We start from the raw sequence: 26945 nt of genomic DNA on the forward strand, positions 1-26945 counted from the left end.
ATTCAAGCTGATTATCAGACCAAGATCTCCAATTGAATGAAATCACTTTGAAGGCCTTTTCTTTTGTTCAAAGTCTGGAATTTCCTGAAGATCCAGGTCACTCCAAAAGATCAGTGTAGGTTGCTTTGACCAAGATTTCCAATTGAATGACACCACTTAATTTGTTTGGGAAGATATGCTTTCCCAGGAGGGCCTGAGATTCCGAATCTCCCTTCTTTTACATATTAAACTTTTACAATTTCAGAGTGATTCTTTTACAGATCAAAGGAGACACAGTTTCAGAGTTCACCCCCATCATTTTTCTCACTCAAGCAGTCACCCCCCAAATTCATTCGGGGAAATGGGACAAAAGGTCTCATTCTTCTTGTAATTGCTTCAGGCAATAGATATAACATGTAGGAGTCATAGAGATATCCCTAAATTCACTGGGGGAGGGGAGGTCAAGCCAGGAGGGGAAGTGTGAAATCTGAAAACAGCAGCAGTGACATCTAAGGGGTGTTGTATGTCCCAGTCAGTCATTGTAATAGGCTGAAGTTTGAGTTGATGCACTGAGGTCTCAAGTACGTGAGGCTAAATAGTAATTGGACTATACTCTATTAATATACATGATTGGATAAAGAATGGTCCCTGCCCACTCTCTGTGCAAGTCCTGATGTGTTGTACAGGAAATGACGATTTTGTTGGGTGGAGGCAGAGAGAGGAACAGGAAGAGAAGCTGGGAGAGATTGGGCCTGGTTCCTTTTGTCCTAGCTGCTGGTCGTGTGGCTGCGGGTCTAGCTAGCTTCTTGACTCAGCTGCACACATTGCTATCGCCGATTCTCTTCCACCTCTGATCCTTCTTCACTGAGAATAAAGACTGATGATTTTCCCCTAACCTGAATTCCAGACTCCTGCTGATTTTAAAAATACACGATCTTCACAAGTCATCCCATGATCTCCAGGCTAAAGGAGCAATTGAAAATTTGCAGCTTGAGGCCTAGAGGAAACAGATCTCAGGAGCAGATTAAAAGCCAGGTGCCATCCAGGGTGGAGATGATGATATCTGGGAATGGGACCTTTTGCAAAAAATGCATCAGGTTCCATGTGTGGGCTGCCTTAAGGATCTTGATAATCTACCCAACAATAGTGAACACCTCCACTGCTCACAGATCTCCCTAGCTGAAAGGTTAAGAAGGAGTTAACTACTGGAAGGGTCATAGAATGCCAAGAAGTTAATTGCTGGCAGGAGCCTAGAATGCTAATCAAGAAAAGTAGGAGAGAAAATGCTAGAAGCAAAAAGTTCTCATCTTTGGAGTGAGAAAAAGGTAGAGTGAAAGTGAGAGAAAGAAGGACTCAGACAGTTTCACCCTTCTTTCTTCAGAGTGCTCACAGAACTCTGAAATACTTAAGAAGTAAAAGTTAGAATGTTTATCTCTCTACAAAGAGCTTAGACAGGCTTAGCAAGTGCCTTGATGCCTTTAGAGCCTTCTCAGTCCTTCTACTTAGTTTCTAAAAGTGTCAACAAAGACCAGAAGCCATTTAAACCTTTACAAGGGGGCATATGTATGAAGTCTAATTGTCAATCTTCCCTGGGTATGTGCTTCTTCTCTGAATCTATTTCAGGAGAGGGGGAGGTTTAACAGCTCCCTCAGGATTCACTTGGGCATGAATTGGGCAGGCCTGGCAAGCCTGTTTGATTGTTTCTTCCTGTTAAGGTACAGGTCAATTCTCTGAGAGCCTCCACAACTGTGAATCATAACATCGGAAGGAGTCGCAAGGCAGCCTTTGCTGACACAGGTGTTGCAGACTGGGAATGAAATAAATTGAAGGCAGAGAGAAGAGGAGAGAGGTCAAACAATGCAATGGCCTCTCAGTCTTCTTGTATCATCATCTCACAAGAGGACATCCATTCTGCAGGTCTGGGTTGGATCTCCAGCAGCCATTGTCAGGTGTCTCCCGTGTATTCCAACAGGTCTCTTTAATTTCTTTCTTATTTGTTTTGTGATTTGATTTATCTAAATCTGAGAGTGCAAGATTGAGATCTCCCACTATTATAGTTTTGCTGTCTATTTCTTCTCGCAATTCTCTTAACTTCTCCTTTAGGAAGTTAGATGCTATACCACTTGGTGCATATATGTTTAATACTGATATTGCTTCATTAGCAAGATATAGTTTCCTTCCTTATCTCTTTTAATTAGATCAATTTTTGCTTTTGCTTGAGCTAAGATAAGGATGGCTACCCCTGCTTTTTTGACTTCACCTGAATAATAGATTCTGCTCCAGCCTTTTACCTTTACTCTGTATGTATCTCCCTGTTTTAAATGTGTTTCCTGTAAACAACATATTGTAGGGTTCTGACTTTTGATCCAGTCTGCTATCTGCCTCCTCTTTATGGGAGAGTTCATCTGATTCACATTTACGGTTTAAATTACTAATTCTGTATTTCCTGCCCTCCTAATATCCCAGATTATGCTTTTCTTTTCTTGCCCTCCTTCCCCCCTTCCCTAGTATTAAACTTATTGGTCCCACTTGTGTATCTCTCCCTCCTCCCTTTGAATCCCTTCCCCTTTCTTGTACCCTTCCCTTATTACTCTTTTTCCCTTTTCTCTTTTCCTCTCCCACTTTTTAATGAGGTGAGAGAAGATTCTCTGTAAAAAAAATATGTCAATTATTTCCTCTTTGAGCCAACTCTGATGAGAGTAAGATTCACACAATGTTCCTCCCCCTCTCTAAGTTCCCTCAGATATGATAGGTTTCCTTTGCATGTAGTTTCCCTCTTTTTATCTCCCCTTTTCCCCTTTTCTGACACTATCTCCTTTCCATTTCTACTTCCCTTTTTTATGTTATATCAGTAAAATCAAATTATACATGTGGTTTTTATGTATATCCACAACAGAAATACAGTTCTTAAGAGTTCCCTTTACTTTTTTCTACTTCTCTTGAATCCTGTTGTTGGAGATCAAATATTTTGTGTAAGCCTGGTTTTTCCCTTAGAGATAGATGGAATTCCTCTGTTTCATTAAATGCCCATCTTCTTCCATGGGAAAAAAAATGCTCATCTTAACTGGGTAGTTTATTCTTGGCTGCATTCCAAGTTCTTTTGCCTTTCGGAATATCAAATTCCAGGCCCTTCTATCCTTTAATGTTGAGGCAGCCAGATCTTGTGTGACCCTTATTGTGGCACCTCGGTATTGGAACTGTTTTTTCCTGGCTGCTTGTAAATTTTTTTTCTTTAGTCTGAAAATTCTGAAGTTTAGCCACAATATTCCTCGGAGTCTTTATTTTAGGGTCTTTTTCAGAAGGTGTTCGATGGATTCTTTCAATACCTATTTTACCTTCCAGTTCTATTACTTCTGGGCAGTTCTTTTGATGATTTCCTGTAAAATAGTATCTAGGTTCTTTTATTCATCATAATTTTCGGGTAGTCCAATAAGCCTCAGATTATCTCTCCTAGATCTATTTTCCAGGTCTGTTGTTTTTCCAAGTAAATATTTGACAATTTTCCCCAATCTTTCATTTTTTTGGTTTTGCTTGACTGATTCTTGATGTCTCAATGAATCAGTAATTTCTATTTGTTCAATTCTGATTTTTAGTGAGTTATTTTCTTCATTAGCTTTTTTAACTTCTTTTTGTATATGTCCAATTGAGTTTTTAAATGAGTTGTTTTGCTCTATGGAATTTTTTTCCATTTCACTAATTGTTTTTTTTTTAGTGAGTTATTTTCTTTTTCCAGTTCAAAAATTCTGTTTCCTGCACTTCTTGGGAGTTTTTTACCTTCTCCAATTCACATTTCAGGAAGTTGTTTTCTTTTTCCACTTTATCAAATTTTTCTTTTAAGTGAGTTATGTCTTTTCTGTACTCTCTTGCATAGCTTCTCTTTCCTTTCCCCATTTTTCTTCTAGTTCTTCTTTAAGGGTTTTAGTAGTCTCTTCTAGGAGAGCCTTTTGTATTGGGGACCAACAATGGAGACTGTCTGCTATTAGTCTCTTCAGGGTTGAAAAGTTGTTCTCTTTCTGAATAGAAACTATCAATCATCCTTTTGGCTTTTTTACTCATTTTGTTAAAAAAAAAAAAAAAAGCCTGTAGGGTCTGCCTTCAAGACCAGGAGGTTACCAACTTCCTCTGCAGTGCAGTGAAAGGTGTATGGACCGGTAGCTGTCCTGCTAGCAGGCTGCAAAAAGCAGTGAGGTACTGGAGTGCTCTGGGAAAGAGTTCCCCACCCAGAAGTAACTCAGGCCTGCAGGGCAGAGCTGGGAAAGTGCCCTGCAAAGAACCCTGCTGTGTGAGATAACGACTGCCCTGGGGCTAGACACTGAGCAGTAAGAGTTTCACTACCCCAAGCCAAATCCCACCCTGGGGCTGTGGGTATTAGCAGTTGAGCAGTGAATGGACTAGCAGGGACCGAAGTGTCTCTGCCCTGGGAAGCACAGTCCTGCTGGGGAAGTTCTATTGCCCCAGGCCGAGCCCCCCACTGTGTCCCGCCATGCAGATTTATAACTGCCCCTGCAAAAGCCCCGAACTGCAGGATGTGGCTGTAGGTCTGCGTTACAGTCTGCCTGAGTCATTTCCGGGTTTGAGTAGTTACAGCCAGATCTTGTTAGGTTCTGGCGTTTTTTAGAGTAACCTCTGTTTTAGGCTTTAATTTCTCTGCCAGTTTACTGCTTTGTAATCAAGGCAGAGCAGTTAGTCTATAGCAGAGTCATCTCTATAACTTCTCTAGCGACAGAGATCACCCCCGCCCCTGGTCTGTTCAGGACACTAGTCTCTCGCTGCCTGTGCTAGTCTGTTCCTCGCCCCTCAGGACAAACCTTTCCTGGCAATCTTCCAGATTGACTGCAGCTGGTAAGTTGTAGTACTTCTAATCTTCATGAATTTAAGCAGTGAAGAGCTATTTTTTTGAGGCTAATTAAATGGTATGAGGGGAATGAGAGGAGCTTAGAAAGTTGCATGTGCCTTCTCCACCATCTTGGCTTTGCCTCCCCAACAGTTCTTGCTATGATGCATATCATGCCCAACATGGGGCATAAGAAGCAAAAGAATTACACAAAGAATCAGAACTGTTCGTGAGAAGGATCCTTCCAGAGTTCCTTCGGTAATCCACACAGGGAAGTAAAGGAAGAAGAGCCCCAGTAAAAAAGCCCCTGACTTTTTTAGTCAGGGTAATTAAATGAGCCAACATATCAAAGGGCCAAGCCAGGAGGCCATTGAGAGACTTAAATGCTGGTTCTGACTATAGTCCTCTTCTCTATTTGAAAGTTTGCCTCCATGATAAGATCAACACCTACTACAACCATCCAGAGGTGAGAGTGCTGCTTGCATTCCTCAGTGTGTGAACCATGCTGTGAGGGAGAGGGAGAAATAACAGCAAAAAAACCCCAAAAAACAAAAAAATGGGGAATTGTTAAGGGACAGTCAATTCTCTGAGAGCCTCCACAGCTGCGAATCATAACATCTGAAGGAGATGCAAGGCAAGTTTTGCTGACACCGGTATTGTAGACTGGGAATGAATTAAATTGGAGGCAGAGGGAAGAGGAGAGATCAGACCATGCAATGGCTTCTCGGTCTCCTTGTATCATCCTCTCACAAGAGAAGATCCATTCTATAGGTCTGGGTTGTATCTCCAGCAGCCACTGTCATGTGGCTCCTGTGTATTCCAACAGTTCCTGATAGCATATCACCCAGACTGTGATCAATGAAAAGGCATTTCACCAAGATTGGAGAGCATTTCTTCCCAGGTATAGCCTGATGAAGACCAAAGATCAGTTTCTACCAATTTGCCTCTGGGATTAAGATGTGGTCTGAGGGCATTTGAAACTAGAGGGAGACACCTTTCTTCTGCAAGGGTTTTTACCCATGACCTATAGGAAGGGGTATAAGAATCAGGGAGCAGGTGGATTAAAGGTGCCATGGTTAGGGGTAAACGGGCAATGGCTTTAGCAGCTGAATCTGCAAACCTATTTTCCTTAGCCTGAAGAGAATCTCCCTTCTGTGTCCTTTACAAAATGACTGAAACCTTCCTGGGTTCGTGGAAAGCTTGCAACAGCTGTAGAATTTCTTCTGCATGTTTAATGGGAGAATTGTTTGTTGTCAACAGATCCCTCTCTCTTCACATAGCCCTGTGAGTTGCAAAACATGAAAGCATATTTGGAGTCAGTATAGATATTCACTCTCATTTCCTTCCCCAGTTCCAAAGCTTTGGTGAGGGCAATGAGTTCAACCTTCTGAGCAGGAGTCCCAGAAGGCAATGGTTTAGCTTCTAGAGTGCCATTGGGTATCAACAGAAAATATCCTGCCTTTTTTCCCCCATTTTCAAGAAAGCTCAACCCATCTGTGCCCTTTGAAGCAGGGTCTGGAAAGCCTAAAATGGTCTGTTTTCTCTCCTCAGTCACAGAGCAAGAAGTGGGGGTGAGATTGTGGCCCAAATATTTGATAGACCAGAAGGCAATGTAGGCTTTGGGTAAGGAGACCTTGTAGTCCCTCGAGGATAGAGAATAGGCAATTGGTTTGGGATCACCCAGTGTGTAGCCCTGCCTGTCAGGACTGCATATCAAGACAAGACTGCAATTAAGCTTCTCCAAATCTCAACTCTCTAACTAAAGGTCCGTGCTTAAAAATTTTCTCTGGAGGTTTGAGAAGAAAAAATTGAGTCCCTAATTTCACCATTAAATCATGTCCCAGTAAGGGAGCAGTAAGGGAGGGAATAATAACAAACGAGCATTTAAATGACAGGTCACCAAGCTGGCAAGGCAGAGAAGTCTCAAGACAGGTCTTAAATTCCCCTACAATCCCCACTCTCGGGGGTGGGGGGGGGGAGTGTAAGAGAGACAAGAGTGCCAGAGCAAAAGTGGAGAAGCCACTCTCATAGCAAAAAGAAATTCAATGGTTCTACCAGCCACATCCGAGGATGGTGAGGGTCCTAATGTCAATGTCATGTTGCAGTTAGAGTAGGGGGAAGCTTGACCAAGCCCCAAACTCCTGTTGGAGGGCAGGGCATATGGGAGACAGCTCATCCCCTATAAGCAGTCCCTCCTCCAGTGCTCCTCCTGCTCAAACTCAGAATAAGCACTGGGAACTTTAAAGCACAGACCTTTGTGGTTCCTGAAAATAGCAGCCAAGAGTAGGGACTTTTCTCCAAATATTTCTTTAATTCTGTGGCCTCTCTCCTCTGCTGCAGCCTGATCCCTAGCATTAAAAACTCCAACAGTTGTTTTTAAGGGAGAAATTTGAGGGACCAAATCTGGCTTCTGCCATTTCCTCTGTATATCTGGGGCACATTGTTTAACATTAACATCTCCCTAGGACAGATGAAGGAGAGCATTGGCCTTGGATTCTTCAAAAAGCTGGTGGAGTCCTTAGAGTAATGGTTAAGTTTTTATGCAGTCTGGGAGAGATATGATATTGAAGCACCGCTGCTCTGTCTGTCTCTCTCTGAGAATCTGCTGTTTTTCTCAGGAGGCAGAAGTTAAAATAAGTATCCTCAGGAGGAGAAAAAAGGCTAGGAGTCCCAGGATTTAGTTCAGATGAGAGAGATAGAATAAAAGAGAAAAGGTCCTATTCTGGAAGGGATTCTGAAGCCTCCTGATAGGGACTGCATAGAGATGCAGAGGGGGGCTCCCATGTCCCTAGGGGGGTTGGAAGGAGGGAGTTTGATTTCCTTCCAGCAAATTTAAGTAGCATACTGCAATGCTATTTTACTTTAAAGCTGTTTAGTTCTGAGATCTTTCAAGCTGAATTTGTTTCTGCCTAAGGAAGGATCCTTAGAAACAGAGGTGTTTTTTCCCATTTTGCCAAAAGCATTACTTTCCCCAATTCTATAGCGCCTCGTCCATCTCTAGACATCTCTAGAGATGAAGAGATGGCAAAAGGCTCCCTGATTAAAAGGACTTTTGTCAGAGAATGCAGGTATTTCCATACAGGGGGGAGGGGGAGAAGGGAAAGTGAGGAGGAGGAGGAGGAGGAGGAGGAGGAGGAAAGGGCAGTTTGAGCTGATTATCAGACCAAGATCTCCAATTGAATGAAATCACTTTCTTTTTTTTTTTTTAAGTCTGGAATTTCCTGAAGATCCGGGCCACCCCAAAAGGTGCTTTGACCAAGACCTCCAATTGAATGATGCTGCTTAACTTGCCTGGGAAGATATGCTTTCCCAGGAAGGCTTGAGATTCCGAATTTCCCTTATTTTACAGATTAAAGGGAACACAGTTTTAGAGTGATTCTTTTATAGATTAAAGGGGACACAGTTCACCCTCATCATATCTATTCAAGAAGTCTTATATGGTCTAGTATTATGGGCCAGAACTTGAAACAAGGTGCTAAGTCACTGGAATTGATAGAGACAATGCTTATGCACTTAGTTCACACCTTTAGAGTTCACACCTTTAAGAGAGTTCACACATTAGTTCACACCTTTAAGAGAGTTCACACATTAGAATTCACACCTTTACAGAGCATATATAAGCTAGGAGCTTTGGTAGATTCACAAGACAGAAACCCCCAATCCAACTCTCAGAAGCGGAGTCAGATTCATTCCAACTTCCACCTTTGTGCTGGCTGGAGGCTTTGGATTTGGAGGGAGCTAGAAGCTGAAGCTGGAAGAGACAAAGGACTAGCAGCAAGAGCTCTCAGAACCAAGGAGAGAGATAGGCTTCTAAGAAAGCTAATCGGCTATTTTGAAGGAGACAAAGGATTTGAACTTTTAGCTCTTGGCTGCTTTTGGGGTGATTACATTGAACTAAAACACCTGCTGCCAGAGAACATTATATTTTAGAGAAGAACACTACATTTTGGTACCTGAACATGGGACAGACACGATCCTGATTTCAGTGGAAAAGTCTCCTTGACCCACATATTAGGGTGAGTACAACAAGGAAACTTTGTTAAAGAGCTAAAGTAGAATTTCAGCTGAAATGGGACCAATATTTAGAAAACAGCCTTCTGTTTTTCTTCAAGGAAAATGTTTAGAGAGCATTGTCAGACTTATGAAAAGCCAAGGTTTGATTATAATTTGGGAGCAGATCATTGTACTTTTAGAGACTGTAAAGTACACATCTCCTTCTCTATGGGAAAATAATTGGATCCAGATGAGTGGAAATTAGTAGGAGAGCAACTAGGTGAATACTACAATTCCAATCCAAATTCAATTTCCAAAAATACACTTAATACATATAATTTGATACAACTGGCTTTAAGAAATTATATAAGTACTAGAATAAGGAAGTAAAGAAGAAGGAGCAGGAGGGGGAGGTGTCAAGTAAACTAGGTGAAAAGGATGAAGAATCAGATAAGAATAGAGTATATAATTCTGAGTATGACACTTCACAACAGGAGCATTTCCAATCTCCTGACCTACTCTCCTCTATTAACTCTTCATGGGTGGAAGGAGAAGGAGGAGGGGGAGAGGCAGTGACACAAACAGAATCACTTATTAAGCAGCCTATGACAAGATTACAAAAAGCCCTGGTCAAGGCAAAAAATGAAGGACAGGATGTACCTGATTTTATAAATGCATACCCTGTGATTGAAGAGCTTGACTCTTCAGGTCAAAAAAGGAGAAGATACACTCCTTTTGATTTAGAAAAAATCAAGGATTTGAAAAAAGGTTGCATTCTTTATGGGGCTAGATGTTACTAGATAGTTTGGCTTATGAAATCCTAACCCCGAGTGATTGGAAATCCATAGCAAGGACATGTTTAGAACCTGGACAAAACTTGTTGTGGCTTTCAGAGTATCATGAATCATGTAGGATTCAAGCCAGACCTAATAAGCAAACAGGAACTAATGTACAAATCACTTTTGACCAACTAGCAGGTGAAGGTCAGTATAGAGAGAATTCAGAACAGATTAATTACCCCACAACAGCTTATAAAGAGATTGTCACTGCTGCAACAAAATCTTGGGGTTCCCTCCCCAGACAAAAAGTTCAAGGGATAGCCTTCACAAAAATACAGCAAGGTTCCAATGAACCTTTTGCTGATTTTGTGGGACATTTGCAAACAGCTGTCACAAGAACCATTAGAGAAAATGTAGCTACAGAAATAATGACCAGACATCTAGCTAATGAAAATGCTAATGAGGTTTGCAGAAGAATTATATGGGGACTACACAAAGATGATCCTTTAGAGGAGATCATAAGATGCTGTGCCACAGTGGGCACAACTACTTATTATGCCCAAACTATGATGAACATGGTAAGACAGGGTCCCTCTTGGCAAGGGACTTCTGGAGAAACTCATCAATGTTTTCAGTGTGGAAAGATTGGACATCTGAGAGCCCAATGTAGATATGGAGATAGAATGAGAAGAGAGGGTGAGAAAACCTAAAACCCCATGTCCAAAATGCATCTGAGGTTTCCACTGGGCCTCAGAATGTAGATTGACCCAGGGAAATGAGAGGCAGGGCCCAGCCCCAAGATATCATACAAAAGACAAGTGGAACATGATGGTAGCTGAGTTTACACCCAGAGAGTCTTTAAAAGATCAGGACTCTGATATGATCAATCAGTCTAAAAGTAATTACATGGCAGAAAGGGATCAACCAACAGAAAAGCAATCAGATAGCAGAAAGGGATTACAACTGGAAGAATGCAGGCTTTTTAAACCAACAGGGCAGTGTCCAGTGCAAACAGCTCCAATGTAATCGCCAGATGATGAGGAGAGATTTAAAAAGTGGTAAATAGAAGGAACTAGATAGGTTAACTGCCTGGGAGAGAAGGTTTATGTGTATTCCCACAGATGGAGAAGGAAACAGATAGGTGACAATGAGCACCTGGAGAGAGACAGAAAAAGAAAAAAATCTGGAAACAAAATTTGCTGTGTGCTTATGTAATTATGTGTAATACCTCCCATATTGATGGATTTATGTATAGCTGTTTCAAGTGAGCCCCTTCAGAAACCTGCTAATCTGATTTGATTTTCTATTTCCTTTGGTGTTTTCATCTCCCTTCCTGAGATGTCAGGGAGGACATCTTTTTTGGTGTTTTCATTCTTTTGTGAGCAGTCAGGGAAAGCACCATCGCTTTCTTTTTGGGGGTTTTCACCTCCTTGAGAAGTCAGGGAGGTCATGACCACCTTATGTTCTAAATCAAAAGAAAGAGGGAGATGTTATGGGCCAGAACTTGAAACAGGGTGCTAAGTCACTGGAATTGATAGACAATGCTTATGTACTTAGTTCACACCTTAAAGAGAGTTTCCACAGTAGTTCACACATTAGAGTTCACACCTTTAAGAGAGTTTATACATTAGAGTTCACACCTTTACAGAGCATATATAAGCTAGGATCCTCAACTAGGATTGACTTCAGGAGATTCACAAGACAGAAACCCACAATCCAACTCTCAGACGCAGGGTCAGATTCATTCCATTTTCCACCTTTGTGCTGGCTGGAGATTCAGAGGAAGCAAGAGGCAGAAGCTGAAAGAGGCAAAGGACTAGCGGCAAGAGCTCTGGGAACCAAGGAGAGAGATAGGCCTCTAAGAAAGCTAACCAGGCCCAAGGAAAGAGACCATACTTGGAAAGAGAAAATAAAGGCTCTGGACTTTAATCCCTGGCTGCATTTGAGGCGCAGCAGTATGAGGTATTACACTGAACTGAAATGAAGGCTACTCCCAGAAGCCCCCCAAGAAACCTGTTCCCAGAGAACATTACATTTTAGAGAAGAGAACATTACAGTCTAGAGCTCTTGGTTAATCATAATCAGATTTAACAGTCTATATTAAGGATAAATGAAATCTCCAGCATTGCCTTAGTCTTAAGAACAGCAATTCAATAACCCCCTCCCCAGAGGAATACAGACTTACAAAAGAAGGTTCAATGGTAGGGATTACCAGGAGCAACATCTCTGTGAATTTTTAATTGGTTAATCATTGGGAATTCATCTTAGAGATCTCTTGTCCTAATATTTGTGTCAGTTTGATAAGAGGAAAAAAACCCACCACCCTCAAAAGGAAAATACCTGAACCTTGCTGCTAAGGATTAGCAGTCCCCCAGGCACTTTCCTCAAGGTGGTGGGGGTGGGAGTGGTGGAAGGAATGATGACCCCTCATCACTTCCTGGCTCCTGGCTCTTAATAACCACTAGAACTTCCTGATCCTAATGGATCCAGAAGTTTCAGAAGACTAGCTTCTCTTCCACTTTTGCTATCCACCTAACATTCAACTCTCACTTGTGTCTGAAAGAAGTAGCCTCACTCCAATGAACTATCTAGCTCATGTCTAAATAAATAAACAAAGGGTCTCAAATCCATCACTGGATTAGCAGGGTGTTTACTCTCAGCATGTAAAGATTTACCTTGATAAAATAGGTAAATCAGAACAATTTTTCCAACCACCATGAAGCAGCTGATACAGGTATTGTGGAGTACTTAGAGCTTGATCAATCATTGCATCCTGGGCTATTGCCAGTCATCTGACTTTTGTTTCACCACTGGACTTTGTTAACTTTAAAAGAGAGTCAGACTCAAAAATCTGTGCAATTCTGCTTCACATAAATCCACTTCATAGATGAGTCAAGATATCATACATGAGGTACTTGATACGCCTTGAAAAAAACCAACAAACAATACCAGGGCTCTTCCAGCTCTTCCATTAGACTACAATCATGCTAGCAGGCATTAGAATGTTAGGCACTGGAATGTCAATTAAAATATCTTTGATTTAATCCTATGGAGCACTGCTTTATAAAACTTAACTGTGGCCATTTCAGACCTACCCCTGTCCTACCCTATTATTGATATGAATACCTCAAGTCCTTGCCTTTCTCCATGAAAGAAAAGCAAGTCACCTGCATGGGTAGACTTAGCCAAATGGAACTCTTTTAACTACCTTTTTAGGGAACTTCAATATTATCCCAGGCAAGGTACAAAAGAAATAGAGTAATCATTAAGGACTTTGAATGGGAAAAATCAAAACCATCTCTTCTTCTAATTGACCCAAGCAGTAAAGCAAAGTATAAATGATGCCAAACAATGGATTTCTACTATCTCAATGTGATAATTTACCTCTTCATTCTAATTTTCCTAATCCTGTGAACATCAGAGATAATTTCCATTCAGTCATGGATTCCTGGTTTTCTATCCTTGACATTGCTAACTATCAGCATCCTGTGGCAGGTGAGTATTCCCCTTTATATCAAAATTCAGGCTTAAAGAAGAATGTTGGAAAGTCTTCAAGAAGATTCCAATCTACTTTATTATAATAAACCAATGGCTTCCAAGCCTTGAAATATTCCTTTACAAAAAAACTTTTGCTATCATCTTACATATAGCCTGTGATTCAACTCAATTCAATTGTTTATTTCATAAAAGGCAAGATCTTAAATCATGACATTCATAATTCTTTATCCAAGAGAATCATAGCAAACAGCTGTTTTGTTGAGAAACACATTCTTTAAAAGAATAAACATATTCTGCTTGGATTAAAGTAACTGGCACAAAATTCAATGGTTTCATTCCAATTACAACAAGGAACATCAATACCTTGGACTCTTAAGAGTAGTGTTCCAAGAAAGAATGGTATTGGGACACTGCTTGTTTTACTATAATATTTTTTTCAATTTTTTCCAAATTAATTAATAAATATGTATTATGGGTACAAGAGGAAACAATTTCAAATAAAACTATTCAATTTGCTATGTATTTCTTCAACACATTTTCTTTATTGAATTCGATATAGTACTATTTTACTATATAGACCTAGGTTCTTCCATTTGTGAGAATTTTTAGTCAGATTAAGAATTTTCTCTATAAAAAGGCAAGAAGGATTTCCTTTGTGTATGCTGTTGTTTGTCCTTCTTTCTCAAAGAGGATCATGACATCAGGGAGATGATGCCATAATAGGCAAGTGAATTGGATTTAAGTGAGAGAGGACTGTGCAAAGTCATCAGTTTCGCTTTCTTCTGGTGACCAGTTGGGTCCAGTGGCAAGATATATGTGAGAAAAGCTTGATGGCTCTGCAATGGTAGATCTTGGCCTTTTTAGATTCAGTTTGACTGAAGCAAAAACTAGTCAGTGATTGAGGCTAATTTTTAAAAAATGAGAAAGAATGATTTATTTTACTTGCTCAAATGTCAAATATATATGTATGTATAAATCTGTGAAGATCACGTATTTTAAAATCAGCAGGAGTCCGGAGTTCAGATTAGGGGAAAATCGTCAGTCTTTATTCTCAGTGAAGAATGTGTGCAGCTGAGTCAAGAAGCTAGCTAGACCCGCAGCCACATGACCAGCAGCCAGGAGAAATGGAACCCAGGCCCAATCTCTCCCAGCTTCTCTTCCTGTTCCTCTGTCTGCCTCCACCCACCAAAATCGTCATTTCCTGTACAACACATCAGGACTTGCACAGAGAGTGGGCAGGGACCATTCTTTATCCAATCGTGTATAGAGTATAGTCCAATTACTATTTATCCTCACGTACGTGGGACCTCAGTGCATCAACTCAAACCTCACCCCATTACATCTCCCACTTTTTATTTTGGAACACAGGTGGTCATGCCATCCCTGACTCCTCAGGGAGGTCAGAGCCCCCAAGGGGAGATGATCACAGCCTCCTGACTTCTCAGGAAAGGTGGTGAAAGCACTAAAAAGGAGATGATCATGCCCTCCCTGATATCTCAGGAAGGGAGATGAAAAGCACCAAAGGGAAGTGGGGGTTGCTAGCGGGTTTCTGGGCTGAAGGGTCTTATTATGCACAAACTCATCAGCATGGGAGTTATTACACAAGCAAATAGCAATAACGCAGAGGCTATTAGGGATGACTCTCCCCACAGTCAGTGCAGGCTCAATGTGGTGTAACAAACATGAATTGTACATGCAAGTAGCGGCATAGCAAACAATATAAATCAACATGGTGTTGGAAAAGATCACCAGAAGTCCTAGAAGGAGGGTATGTAAACAACAGTCACACATACACCTTCTTCAGCAGCCAGAAGATAGTCCAAAACCAATCTATTGTCCATTGTTTCACATGTCAGGAATCAATAGTCCCCTAGTTTTGAAGTCCTGCAAAAGTCTTAGGGAATCCAATGATTCAGCAGATTTTGAAGTCCTGTAACAGTCTTATCATTTCTCAGAGAATCAATGACTCCTGAGTTTTCAAGTCCTATGTCTCAGAAGTCAATGATTCCTGAGGGTTTTCAGATCCAACAATCTTTGATGTCCATGAGTCAAATGCCATAACTGCCACGCTCTTTCAATGGTGAACACAATCAGCAACAGAACCACCCGATATTTCTTGGGTCATCTCCTTTGTTTCAAGGGTCTGCTCTGTCTCTCTGCGATGGACAAGGCGAATATGGCTCATTGGCACCCATCTGATTCCTTCTCCACCTGTAGAGATACAACCAAACCCTCTCCCCAAAGCAGTTAGCCTATCTGGTCCTTTCCATTCACCACTTTCTGGGTCTCTCCACATCACCTGGCGATTATCTAAAGATAGTGGAGCTGCTCGCACTGGACACTGACCTTCTGGTGGGTTATAAAACCTGTCTGCCAGAGCCAGTGCATCTTTGTCAAAAATCAAGAAGTTAATAGTATAAAGAGATAGATTTAGAAGTTCTCTAGGGTTACCTGTAGGCTCCCCTTTCTTTTTGTTTTGGAGGAGCGTCTTAATATCTCTGTTTCTCCTCTCTACTATTGCCTGTCCTTGAGGATTAAAAGGTATGCCCGTGGTGTGTAAAATCTTATACTGTGCACAAAAGTGTGCAAAATGTTTCTAAGTATAAGCAGGACCATTGTCTGTTTCTTTGCTTGTGGCACACCCATAATGGCAAATGCTTGTATGAGGAATTCAGTGACCACTTGGGCTGTCTCTTTTGCTGCTGGCATTGCAAAAGTGAATCCCGAAAAGGTGTCTACCACAACGTGGATGAAAGACAGACGACCAAAAGATTTATAATGGGTCACATCCATTTGCCAGATTTCATTGGGTCTCAAACCATGAGGGTTCTTCCCTGGAGGCAGTGTAGGAGCATGGAAAGGAAGGCAAGCCAGTCAGGCTTTTACTATGCTCTAGCTTCCTCTTTTATTCAAATTGTAAACATAAAGCTCGAGCAGCCTGATGATATTTAGAATGAGATCCTGGGCTTCGTGGAACCAAGGGTGATGACCAACATAGTTAGAAGGCTATCTGCCTTTGAATTGCCATCAAATATGGGACCTGAAGTCCACTATGAGTGGACATGTAATATATAGATCTTACCTGGATGCTTTCTCACTTGCTCTTGAAGTTTCTTAAAAGCTGATATATATTAGAGGCTGCAACTTTTATTTAGGGCTGTGCAATTCTTTGTACCACACCTACTGAATAAGCTGAATCGGATATTATACTTATTCTCCTGGATAATAAGTAAGAGCTAGAATAATACGTACAATTCATTCTGCTGAGTGGACTGAAAAGGAGTTCTGACTACTCTCTTTATAGTTAAATCATGAGTACAGAGCACAAATATTATGTTTGGATGCATCCATGAAGATAGTTGGTCCTTTAAGAGGAACTTTAGAAACTTTTTCTTCAAGAATCCATCGCCACTTATGTAATAGTCTAGTTATCTTTAATGGAGACCCATGTAAAAATTTGGAGCCATTGGCTAATAAAATTTGCCACTCTGGATGGTCTCACAACACACATTAAGTTTGTGTATTGGTATAAAAGGTGTATATCTTGTCAGGTCTTGTCCCAGATAATTGTACTGCTCACTTAGTGGCCTTTAATAAAATTCTAGCCACAAGCACTGGGTAAGGGTGTAAGGCTTTGTTCTGGTTGTGCCGGGAGGTTCACCACTCTATCACACTGTCTCCTTGATGAAGGACTGCTGTAGGTGCCTCTTATGTGGAAAACTGATATCTCAAGGTTTTTGGTGACTCTTTCCACCACATTGGATAAAGCCAGTTCAACTTCTCTCAAAGCCTTTTGAGCTTCTTTTGTAAGCTGGCATGGTGAATTTAAAGCACTGTCTCCCTTAAAATGTCATATAACGGTTGTAACTGATAGGTAGTCAAACCTAACACTGGTCGCAACCATTGGATATCTCCTATCAATTTCTGAAAATCCAATGGAAGCCTCTGTTGCATTTTGGACATGGGGTACTGGGTTTTGTTCTCCCACCCTGCTTTCTCACTCTGCCTCTATACCAACATTGAGCTTTCAGATGCCCTACTTTACCACACTGAAAGCATTGACATGTCTCTCTAGAAGTCCCTTGCCAGAAGGGACCCTGTCTACCCATGTTGGGATCTTGGGAAGTCTGCATCATAGTCTGGCTATAAAAGGCATTTGTGCCCACTGTGGCACAGCGTCTTATGAACTCCTCTAAAGGAGCATCAACAGAATGCGCGCACACCTCATTAGCATTTTCCTTAGCAAGTTGCCTTATTAAAACATCTGTTGATGAATTTCCCCATTAGTTCTTGTGATAGCAGTCTGCAAACGTCCCACAAAGTCAGCAAAGGGTTCATCTGGCCCTTGTGTTATTTTTGTGAAGGCCTCACCTTTGTCATTTTATTGTGAATAGAAGTCCATGCTTTGATAGCATTAGCAACAATTTGCTCATATGCTGCTACTGGATAATTAATCTGTGTTGTGACATCTGTATAGAGACCTATACCTGTTAGTAGGTCACAGGTGATCGCAGCATGAACAGCATTTTGATATTTTGTTGAGTTGTATCCTACAGAGCTCACTATATTCAGAAAGCCACATGTAATTTTGTCCAGGTTCTAGGCATACTCTTGCTATAGATTTCCAGTCATTAGGAGTCAAGATTTCAAAAGCTAAATTCTGTAATAGCATCTTAACATAAGCTGATGTAGCCCCATAAAGAGTGCAAGCCTTTTTCAGGTCTTTGATGATTTCTATGTTAAAAGGGGCGTATCTTGGACTTTGTTGACCGGAGGCATTAAACTGGGAAATTGCAGGAAAGATAGGTGGTTGGAGCTCTCTGACGTCCACGCCCTTTTCTTTGGCTTTCATTAAGCCCTCTTGTAATCTACTCATAATTGGATACTGGGGATGCTGGGGGAGGTGCTGGTGCTGTCACTGCCCCCCCTGCCCCTCCTCCCTCCATCCTGGAAGGTGGAGTTGATGGAGGAGATTCAATCACTTGCTCCTGAGGTCGGGCTGAAGCTGCCTCCTGAGGTGGAAAGTCACCACACCTTTGCTCACTTAAGTCTCCATGGCCTGTGGGGATATGGTCATTAATCTCTTCATTGCCTTCCTCCTTAATATCAGGCCTGCCTCTTTGGCTACTCCAAGGGGGAGCAATGGGTTTTTTCCTTCTTCTAGGGATAGGGTTTCTTAATTATATTGTATAAACAAAATACCTCGATGGAAATTGAATGAGGACCGTTTTCATTGTAATATGCAGACATCTGTTGTCCAACCAGGGACCAGATCTCTCAAGAGATCTGCTCCTGCTCTACGAACCAAGGGGAGATGCGGTTTAATGTACCCAGAAGTCTAGCTACCTGTTCCCAAGTTATAAGTAGCCCTTGTCCTTCTATCAGCTTAAGCATGCTTTCTATAGCACCACTTGTGAGTGGGGTTGAAGGGGTTGAAGGGGTTGAAGGGATTGAAGGGGTTGAAGGGATTGGGGGCAGGGATGGAGAGTTTTTAGCTAGCATTTGTCCCATTTTAGCCAAAAAAAAATTACTGGTTTAGTTTTTAAGAAAATAAGTTCCCTGTTTGTCTATTAACAATACTCACCCAAGTTCCGGGTCACCGGAGACTTCTTCAGTCCTTGGTTCCCACCGTTGGGCGCCAAATGTGAAGATCGCATATTTTAAAATCAGCAGGAGTCCGGAGTTCAGGTTAGGGGAAAATCGTCAGTCTTTATTCTCAGTGAAGAAGGATCGGAGGTGGAAGAGAATCGGCGATAGCAATGTGTGCAGCTGAGTCAAGAAGCTAGCTAGACCCGCAGCCACATGACCAGCAGCCAGGAGAAATGGAACCCAGGCCCAATCTCTCCCAGCTTCTCTTCCTGTTCCTCTGTCTGCCTCCACCCACCAAAATCGTCATTTCCTGTACAACACATCAGGACTTGCACAGAGAGTGGGCAGGGACCATTCTTTATCCAATCATGTATAGAGTATAGTCCAATTACTATTTAGCCTCATGTACTTGGGACCTCAGTGCATCAACTCAAACCTCAGCACATTACATAAATCAGAAACAAGAAGACCCTCACTCACTATTTCCAGCCAAAACAGAAACAATTGCTATTTGCATTCACTCTGAGCTCCAAATCAGAGCTCAATCAGTCATCAAGTGGGACTTGATCTAAGAGCTATTGTTGATTTACCAATGAGAGCTAGAGTGATCTGTATTTAAGACATGGTGGGTTTTTTAAATTGAATTTTTTTTCAAAATATATGAAAGGATAACTTTCAACATTGACCCTTGAAAAACCTTGTGTTCTAGTTTTCCCCTCTTCCTCCCACCCTCTCCCCAGATGTCATGATTTCCAATATATGTTAAACATGATAAAAATATAGATTAAATCCAATATAGGTGTACATATTTATACAATTATCTTGCTGCACAAGAAAAATCAGATCAAAAAGGGAAAAAATGACAAAGAAAATAAATTTCAAGCAATGACAAAAAGAGTGAAAATGGTATGTTGTGAACCACACTTAGTTCCCATGTCCTCTCTCTGGGTGTAAATGGCTTTCTTCATCAGAAGATCATTGAAACTGATCTGAGTCATCTCATTGTTCAAGAGAACCACGTCCATCAGAACTGATCATCATATAATCTTCTTGTTGCTATGTACAATGATCTCCGGGTTTTACTTATTTCATTTAAATCAGTTCATGTATGTCACTCCAGGCCTCTCTGAAATCAATCATCTTGCTGACCATTTCTTATAAAACAATAATATTCTATAACATTCATATACCATAATTTATTTAGTCATTCTCCAACTTATGGACATCCACTCAGTTTCCAATTTCTTGCCACTAGCAAAAGGTTGATCGGTTTGGCATACAAGACCAGTAGAAACACTGCTGGATAAAAAGTTGTACACAGTTTGATAACCTATTGGGCATAGTTCTATATTGCTCTCTAGAATGTTTAGATCCATTCACAGTTTTACCAAAAATGTATTAGTGTCCCAATTTTCCCATATCCCGTTCAACATTCATCATTACCTTTTTCTGTCATCTTAGCTAATCTGAGAGGTGTATAGGTATCTCAGAGTTGTCTTAATTTGCATTTCTCTGGTCAATAGGGATTTAGAGCATTTTTTCATATGACTAGAAATGGTTTTAAGTTCTTCATCTGAAAATTGTTTGTTTACATTCTTTGACCATTTATCAATTGGAAAATAGTTCAAATTCTTACAAATTCTTATAAAATTTTATATTTTTGAAATGAGACCTTTATCAGAACTCTGGAACGTAAAAACCTTTTTCCAAATGATTGATTCTCTTCTAATCTTGTTTGCATTTGTTTTGCTTGCACAAAAACTTTTTAACTTAATATAATAAAAATTATCTATTTCATGATCAATAATGATCTCTAGTTCTTTTTTTTTGGTAACAAATTCCTTCCTTCTCCACAAATCTGAGAAGTAAACTAGCATAGGCTACTTTTCTTCTAATTAGGTGATAATATCAATCTCTTTGTCTAAATCATGGACTCATTTCGACCTTATTTTAGTATATAGGGGTCAATGCCCAGTTTCTGCCATACTAATTTCAAATTTTCCCAGCAATTTTTTGTCAAATAGTGAGATCTTATCTCAAAGGCTGAAGTCGTTGGGTTTCTCAAACACTTAATTACTATAGTTATTGACTATTTTGTCCTGTGAACCTAGGCTATTCTACTGATCAGCTACTCTATTTCTTAGCCAGTACCAAATGGTTTTGGTGCCTTTTGCTTTATAATATAGTTTTACTCTGGCACAGGTAGGCCACTTTCATATGGATTTTTTATTATTCCCTTAAAATTCTTGTCCTTTTGTTCCTCCAGATGAACTTTGTTATTATTTCATCTAGATCTGTAAAATAATTTGGAAGTTTGATTAGTATGGCACTAAATAAGTTGGTTAATTTAGGTAGTATCGTCATTTTTATTATATACACTATTATATACACTACTATATACACTATTTATATAAATAAATAGATTAGTTTAGGGAGTATTATCATCTTTATTATATTCTCTTAGCCTATCCAAGAGCACTTAATATTTTTCCAATTATTTAAATCTGACTTTATTTGTGTGGAAAGTGTTTTATAATTTTGCTCATATAATTTCTGACCTTCCTTTAGTAAATAGATTCCCAAATATTTTATGCTAGCGACAGTTATTTTGAATGGAATTTCTCTTTGTATCTCTTGCTGTTGGATTTTGTTGGTGATATATAAAAATGCTGAGGATTTATACGGATTTATTTTGTATCCTGCAACTTTGCTAAAGTTGTGAATTATTTCTAATGGCTTTTTAATAGAATCTCTGGGGTTCTTTAAGTATACTATTATATCATCTGCAAAGAGTGATAATTTGGTTTCCTCATTACCTACTCTAATTCCTTTAATCTCTTTCTCAACTTTTATTGCCAAGGCTAATGTTTCTAATATAATATTGAATAATAATGGTAATAGTGGGTGACCTTGTTTCACTCCTAATCTTTCTGGGAAAGGTTCTAATTTATTCCCATTACATATGATGCTTACTGATGGTTTTAAATATATGCTCCTGACTATTTTAAGGAAAAGTCCATGTAGTCCTATCCTCTTAATTGTTTTTATTAGTAATGGATGTTGGATTTTATCAAATGTTTTTTCTGCATCTATTGAGATAATCATATGATTTTTGCTAATTTGGTTATTGATATAATCAATTATGCTAATAGTTTTCCTAATATTGAACCAGGCCTGCATTCCTGCCATAAATCCTACTTGATCATGGTGTATTATCCTGGGGATGATTTTTTGTAGTCTTTTTTCTAATATCTAATTTTCTTGCTCTGTTTTCAACCTACCTAGTTTAGGTATCAGTACCAGGTCTGTGTCGTAAAAGGAATTTGTTAGGACTCCTTCAATCCCTATTTTTTTCAAATAGTTTATTTAGTATTGGAGTTAATTGTTCTTTGCATGTTTGGTAGAATTAATATATAAATCCATCTGGTCCTGAGGATTTTTTCTTAGGGAGTTGATTAATAGTATGTTGAATTTCTTTTTCTACAATAGGACTGATTAGCCAATTTAATTCTTTCTCTGTTAATCTGGGCAAGATATATCGTTGAAGGTATTCTTCCATTTCATTTAAGTTATCGAATTTATTGGCATAAAGTTGGGCAGAGTAACTCTCCTCTTTCTTAATGGCAAGTTCTCCCTTTTCATTTTTAAGACTAACAATTTGATTTTCCTCTTTCCTTTTTTAAATCAGATTTACCTAAGGGTTTATCTATTTTGTTCATGTTTTTTTCATAGAACCTGTGATGGTTTTTCTTGGAGGCAGCCTTAGTCTCAGTTGAAATAAATAATTACTCCAATAATCGCAGCCAACTGGTAAAAATGCAAACGTTTATTTCTCCTTCCAAATTTAGCCCGGTTAATTGAGGCCTATCTCCCTGCCTGGATCCAAGAGATCTTGCAGCTTTGTCTTTGCTTCTGCCTCTGCTTTCTTCAGCCTCCAGCCATCTCTGACTCGTGGCTTCTCAATCTCCAGTCTGTCCCACCTGAAGAAGTAACTTCAAGCTTCAAAAGCTCCCTATATTTTTGATCTCCCAAAGGTTAACTCCGCCTTCTGGAGGAGAGAGGATTCTGGGTTATCTCCCAGAGTGCTCTCTGGCCCTAAAGGGAGGTGTGAATTCAGCTCTCATACTAGCCTGAACTCTCCCAACAAGTGAACTCCATTAGTTAATACTTATAGGCTCTTTAAAGTTTAACACAACATTGTTCAATCAGTTCCATTAGTATCTTGTTTCAAGTTCTGGCCCAAAATAACTCTAAGATTAAATTAACTCCAATGTCTTTAACACTTTGTAAAGAAATGTCTTAACACTTTAGTAAAGAGTCCAACAGAACCAATTCTTAGTTTTATTAATTCAAAAGGTTTTTTTACTTTCAATTTTATTAATCTCTCCTTTTATTTTTAGAATTTCAAGTTTAGTGTTTGACTGGTGTTTTTAAGTTTGTTCCTTTTCTAGCATTTTAGTTGCAAGAGCAATTCGTTGACCTTCTCTTTCTCTATTTTATGAAAGTAGGCCTCTAAAGATATGAAATTTCCCCTTATTACCACGTTGGCTGCATCCCATATATTTTGGTATGACATCTCATTATTGTCATTTTCTTGGGTGAAGTTATTAATTATGCCTATGATTTCTATTTCCCAATTATTCTTTAGTATAGAATTATTTAGTTTCCAATTATTTTTTGGTCTATTTTCCCCTGGTTTTTTATTGAATGTTCCATTGCATCATGGTCTCAAAAGGATTCATTTTCTATTTCTGCTTTACTGAATTTGAGTTTGAGGTTTTTATGTCCTAATATATGGTCAATTTTTGTATAGGTTCCATGAACTGCTGAGAAGAAAGTGTACTCCTTTCTGTCTCTATTTAGTTTTCTCCAAAAACCTATCATATCTAACTTTTCTAGTATTCTATTTACCTCTTTCTTATTTATTTTTTAGTTTGATTTATCTAGTTCTGAGAGTGCAAGGATGAGATCTCCCACTATTATAGTTTTGCTGTCTAGTTCTTCTTGCTCTCTTAATTTCTCTTTTATGAATTTAGATGCTACACCATTTGGTGCATATATGTTTAATATTGATATTGCTTCATTATCTACGCTACCCTTTAGCAAGATATAGTGTCCTTCTTTATCTCTTAATTAGATCAATTTTTGCTTTTCCTTGATCTGAGATCAGAATGGCTCCCCCTGCTTTTTTGACTTTTGACTATTTATGCTTTTCTCCTTTCCTTCCCCCTTACCCCCCTCCCCAGTATTAAATTTGTGAGCACCACTTGCTTCTCACAGTCCTCCCTTTTTAGTATCTCTCCTCCCACATTAGTATCTTAGTATCTTAGTATCCTCCTCGTATCTTACCCCCTTTTCTCACAATTTCTGTATTCGCTTCCTCTTAGCTTACTCCTTCCCTTTTCACTTTTCCCCTCCCACTTTTCAATGAGGTGGGAGAAGTTTCACCACAAATCAAATATATCTAATATTTTTTTTCTTTCAGCCAGTTCTGATGAGAGTAAGATACACACTATGTTCATCCCCCTCCATTCTTTCTCTCAGTTATAATAGGTTTCTTTTGCCTCTTTGTGAGATGTAGTACCCCCATTTTACCCTTTTTCTGGTAAAATTTCCTTTCCATCTCTAGTTTCTAGAACAAATTATACATGTGTTCTTTATATATCTTTACAGCAGAAATAGAGTTCCCAAGATTTCTTTTTACCTTTTTAGGTTTCTCTTGAATTCTATATTTGGAGATCAAATTTTTTGTTTAGTTCTGGTTTTTTCATCAGAAATAGATGAAATTCACTTATTTTGTTGAATATCCATCATCTTCTCTGGGGAAAAAAATGCTTATTTTGGCTGGGTAAGACAAAAATTTGGCTATATACCAAGTTCCTTAGCCTTTCAGAATATCAGATTCCAGGCCCTTCGATCCTTTAATGTGGATGCTGCTAGATCCTGAGTAATCCTTATTGTGACTCCTCTATATTTGAACTGGTTTTTTCTAGCAGCTTGTAATGTTTTTTTCCTTCATCTGATAGTTCTGGAACTTAGCCACAATATTTCTTGGAGTTTTGATTTTAGGGTCTCTTTCAATAGGTAATCAATGAATTCTTTCAATGTCTAATTTAACCTCTATTTCTATAACATCTGGGCAGTTCTCTTTGATAATTTCCTGGAAAATAGTGTCCAGGCTCTTTATTTCATCATATTTTTCAGGAAGTCCAATAATTCTCAGATTATCTCTCCTAGATCTATTTTCCAGGTCTATTGTTTTCCCAAGAAGGTATTTGACGTTTTTCCCCATTATTTCTTTTTTGTTTGTTTGTTTGGTTTTTTTTTTTTTGTTTTGCTTGACTGATTCTTGGTGTCTCCTCAAGTCATTCACTTCCATTTATTCAATTCTGATTTTTTTAATTATAGCTTTTTATTTACAAGTTATATGCATGTGTAATTTTACAGCATTGACAATTGCCAAACCTTTTGTTCCATTTTTTTTCCTCCTTTCCCCCATCCCCTATCCCAGATGGCAGGTTGACCAATACATGTTAAACATCTTAAAGTATAAATAAAATACAAGTATACATGTCCAAACAGTTATTTTGCTGTACAAAAAAGAATTGGACTTTGAAATAGAATACTATTAGCCTGTGAATGAAATAAAAAATGCAGGCGGACTCTAATATAGGGATTGGGAATTCTATGTAATGGTTCAGTCATCTCCCAAAGTTCTTTTGCTGGGTGTAGCTGGTTCAATTCATTGCTGCTCTATTGGAGCTGATTTGGTTCATCTCATTGGTAGAGATGGCCACATCCATCAGAATTGATCATCATATAGTATTGTTGTTGAAATATATAATTATCTCCTGGTCCTGCTCATTTCACTCAGCATCAGTTCATGTAAGTCTCTCCAGGCCTTTCTGAAATCATCCTGTTGTTCATTTCTTACTGAACAATAATATTCCATAACATTCATATACCACAATTTATTCAGCCATTCTCCAACTGATGGGCATCCCCTCATTTTCCAGTTTCTGGCCACTACAAAGAGACCTGCCATAAAGTTTCTTGCACATACAGATCCCTTTCCCTTGTTTAAAATTTCTTTAGGATATAAGCCCAGTAATAACACTGCTGGATCAAAGAAAGGGTATGCACAATTTCATAACTTTTTGAGCATAGTTCCAAATTGGTCCCCAGAATGGTTGGATGTATTCACAATTCCACCAACAATGTAATTAGTGTCCCTGTTTTCCTACATCCCTTCCAACATTCCACATTTCTATCTTTCCCTGCCATTTTAGCCAATCTGACAGGTGTGTAGTAGTATCTCAGAGTTGTCTTAATTTGCATTTCCCTGATTAATAATGACTTGGAGCATCTTTTCATATGACTGGAAATAGTTTAATTTTCTTCATCTGAAAATTGTTTGTTCATATCCTTTGACCATTTATCAGTTGGAGAATGGCTTGATTTCTTATAAATTAGAGTCAATTCTCTATATATTTTGGAAATGAGACATTTATCAGAACCTTTGACTGTAAAAATGTTTTCCCAGTTTATTGCTTCCTTCTAATCTTGTCTGCATTAGTTTTGTTTGTACAAAAACTTTTCAATTTGATATAATCAAAATTTTCTATTTTGTGATCAATAATGATCTCTAGTTCTTCTTTGATCATAATAAGTTCTGATTTTTAATGAATTATTTTCTTCACTCACTTTTTTAATATCTTTTTTCTAATTGTCCAATTGAGTTCTTAAGTGAGTTGTTTTGTTTTATGGAATTTTTTTCCATTTTACCAATTTTATTTTTTAGAGAGCTATTTTCTTTTTCCAATTCACTAATTCTGTTTTTCAAGGATTTGATTTCTTTATCACTCTATCTTTAAATGAGTGGGATGACTTATCCAGACTCTCTTGCCAAGCTTCCCTTTCCTTTGCCCATTTTTCTTCTAGCTGTCTTGTGAGAGCCTTTTTAATTTCTTCTATGAGAGTCTTGTGTGTTGAGGACCAGATCATATCCCCTTTTGGGGAATCATCTGGAGACAGTTTGTTTTTAGTCTCCTCAGGGTTTAAAGTCTGCTCTCTATCATAAAACTATCGTTTTAAATTTTTCTTATTTTGTCAAAGAAGAATCAAAACAAAACAAACTAACAACCCCCCCCCCAAAAAAATAAACAAATGCAGTCTGCTTTTTTTTGGGGGGGGTTGTAGATGTATTATCGAGTTTCTTCTACAGATTGCAGGGGGCAGCAGTGAGGTACTAGCAGGACAGCAATGGCTGCATC

The sequence above is a fragment of the Sarcophilus harrisii genome, chromosome 2, assembly GCF_902635505.1.
Source record: "Sarcophilus harrisii chromosome 2, mSarHar1.11, whole genome shotgun sequence".
NCBI classification, from domain to species: Eukaryota; Metazoa; Chordata; class Mammalia; order Dasyuromorphia; family Dasyuridae; genus Sarcophilus; species Sarcophilus harrisii.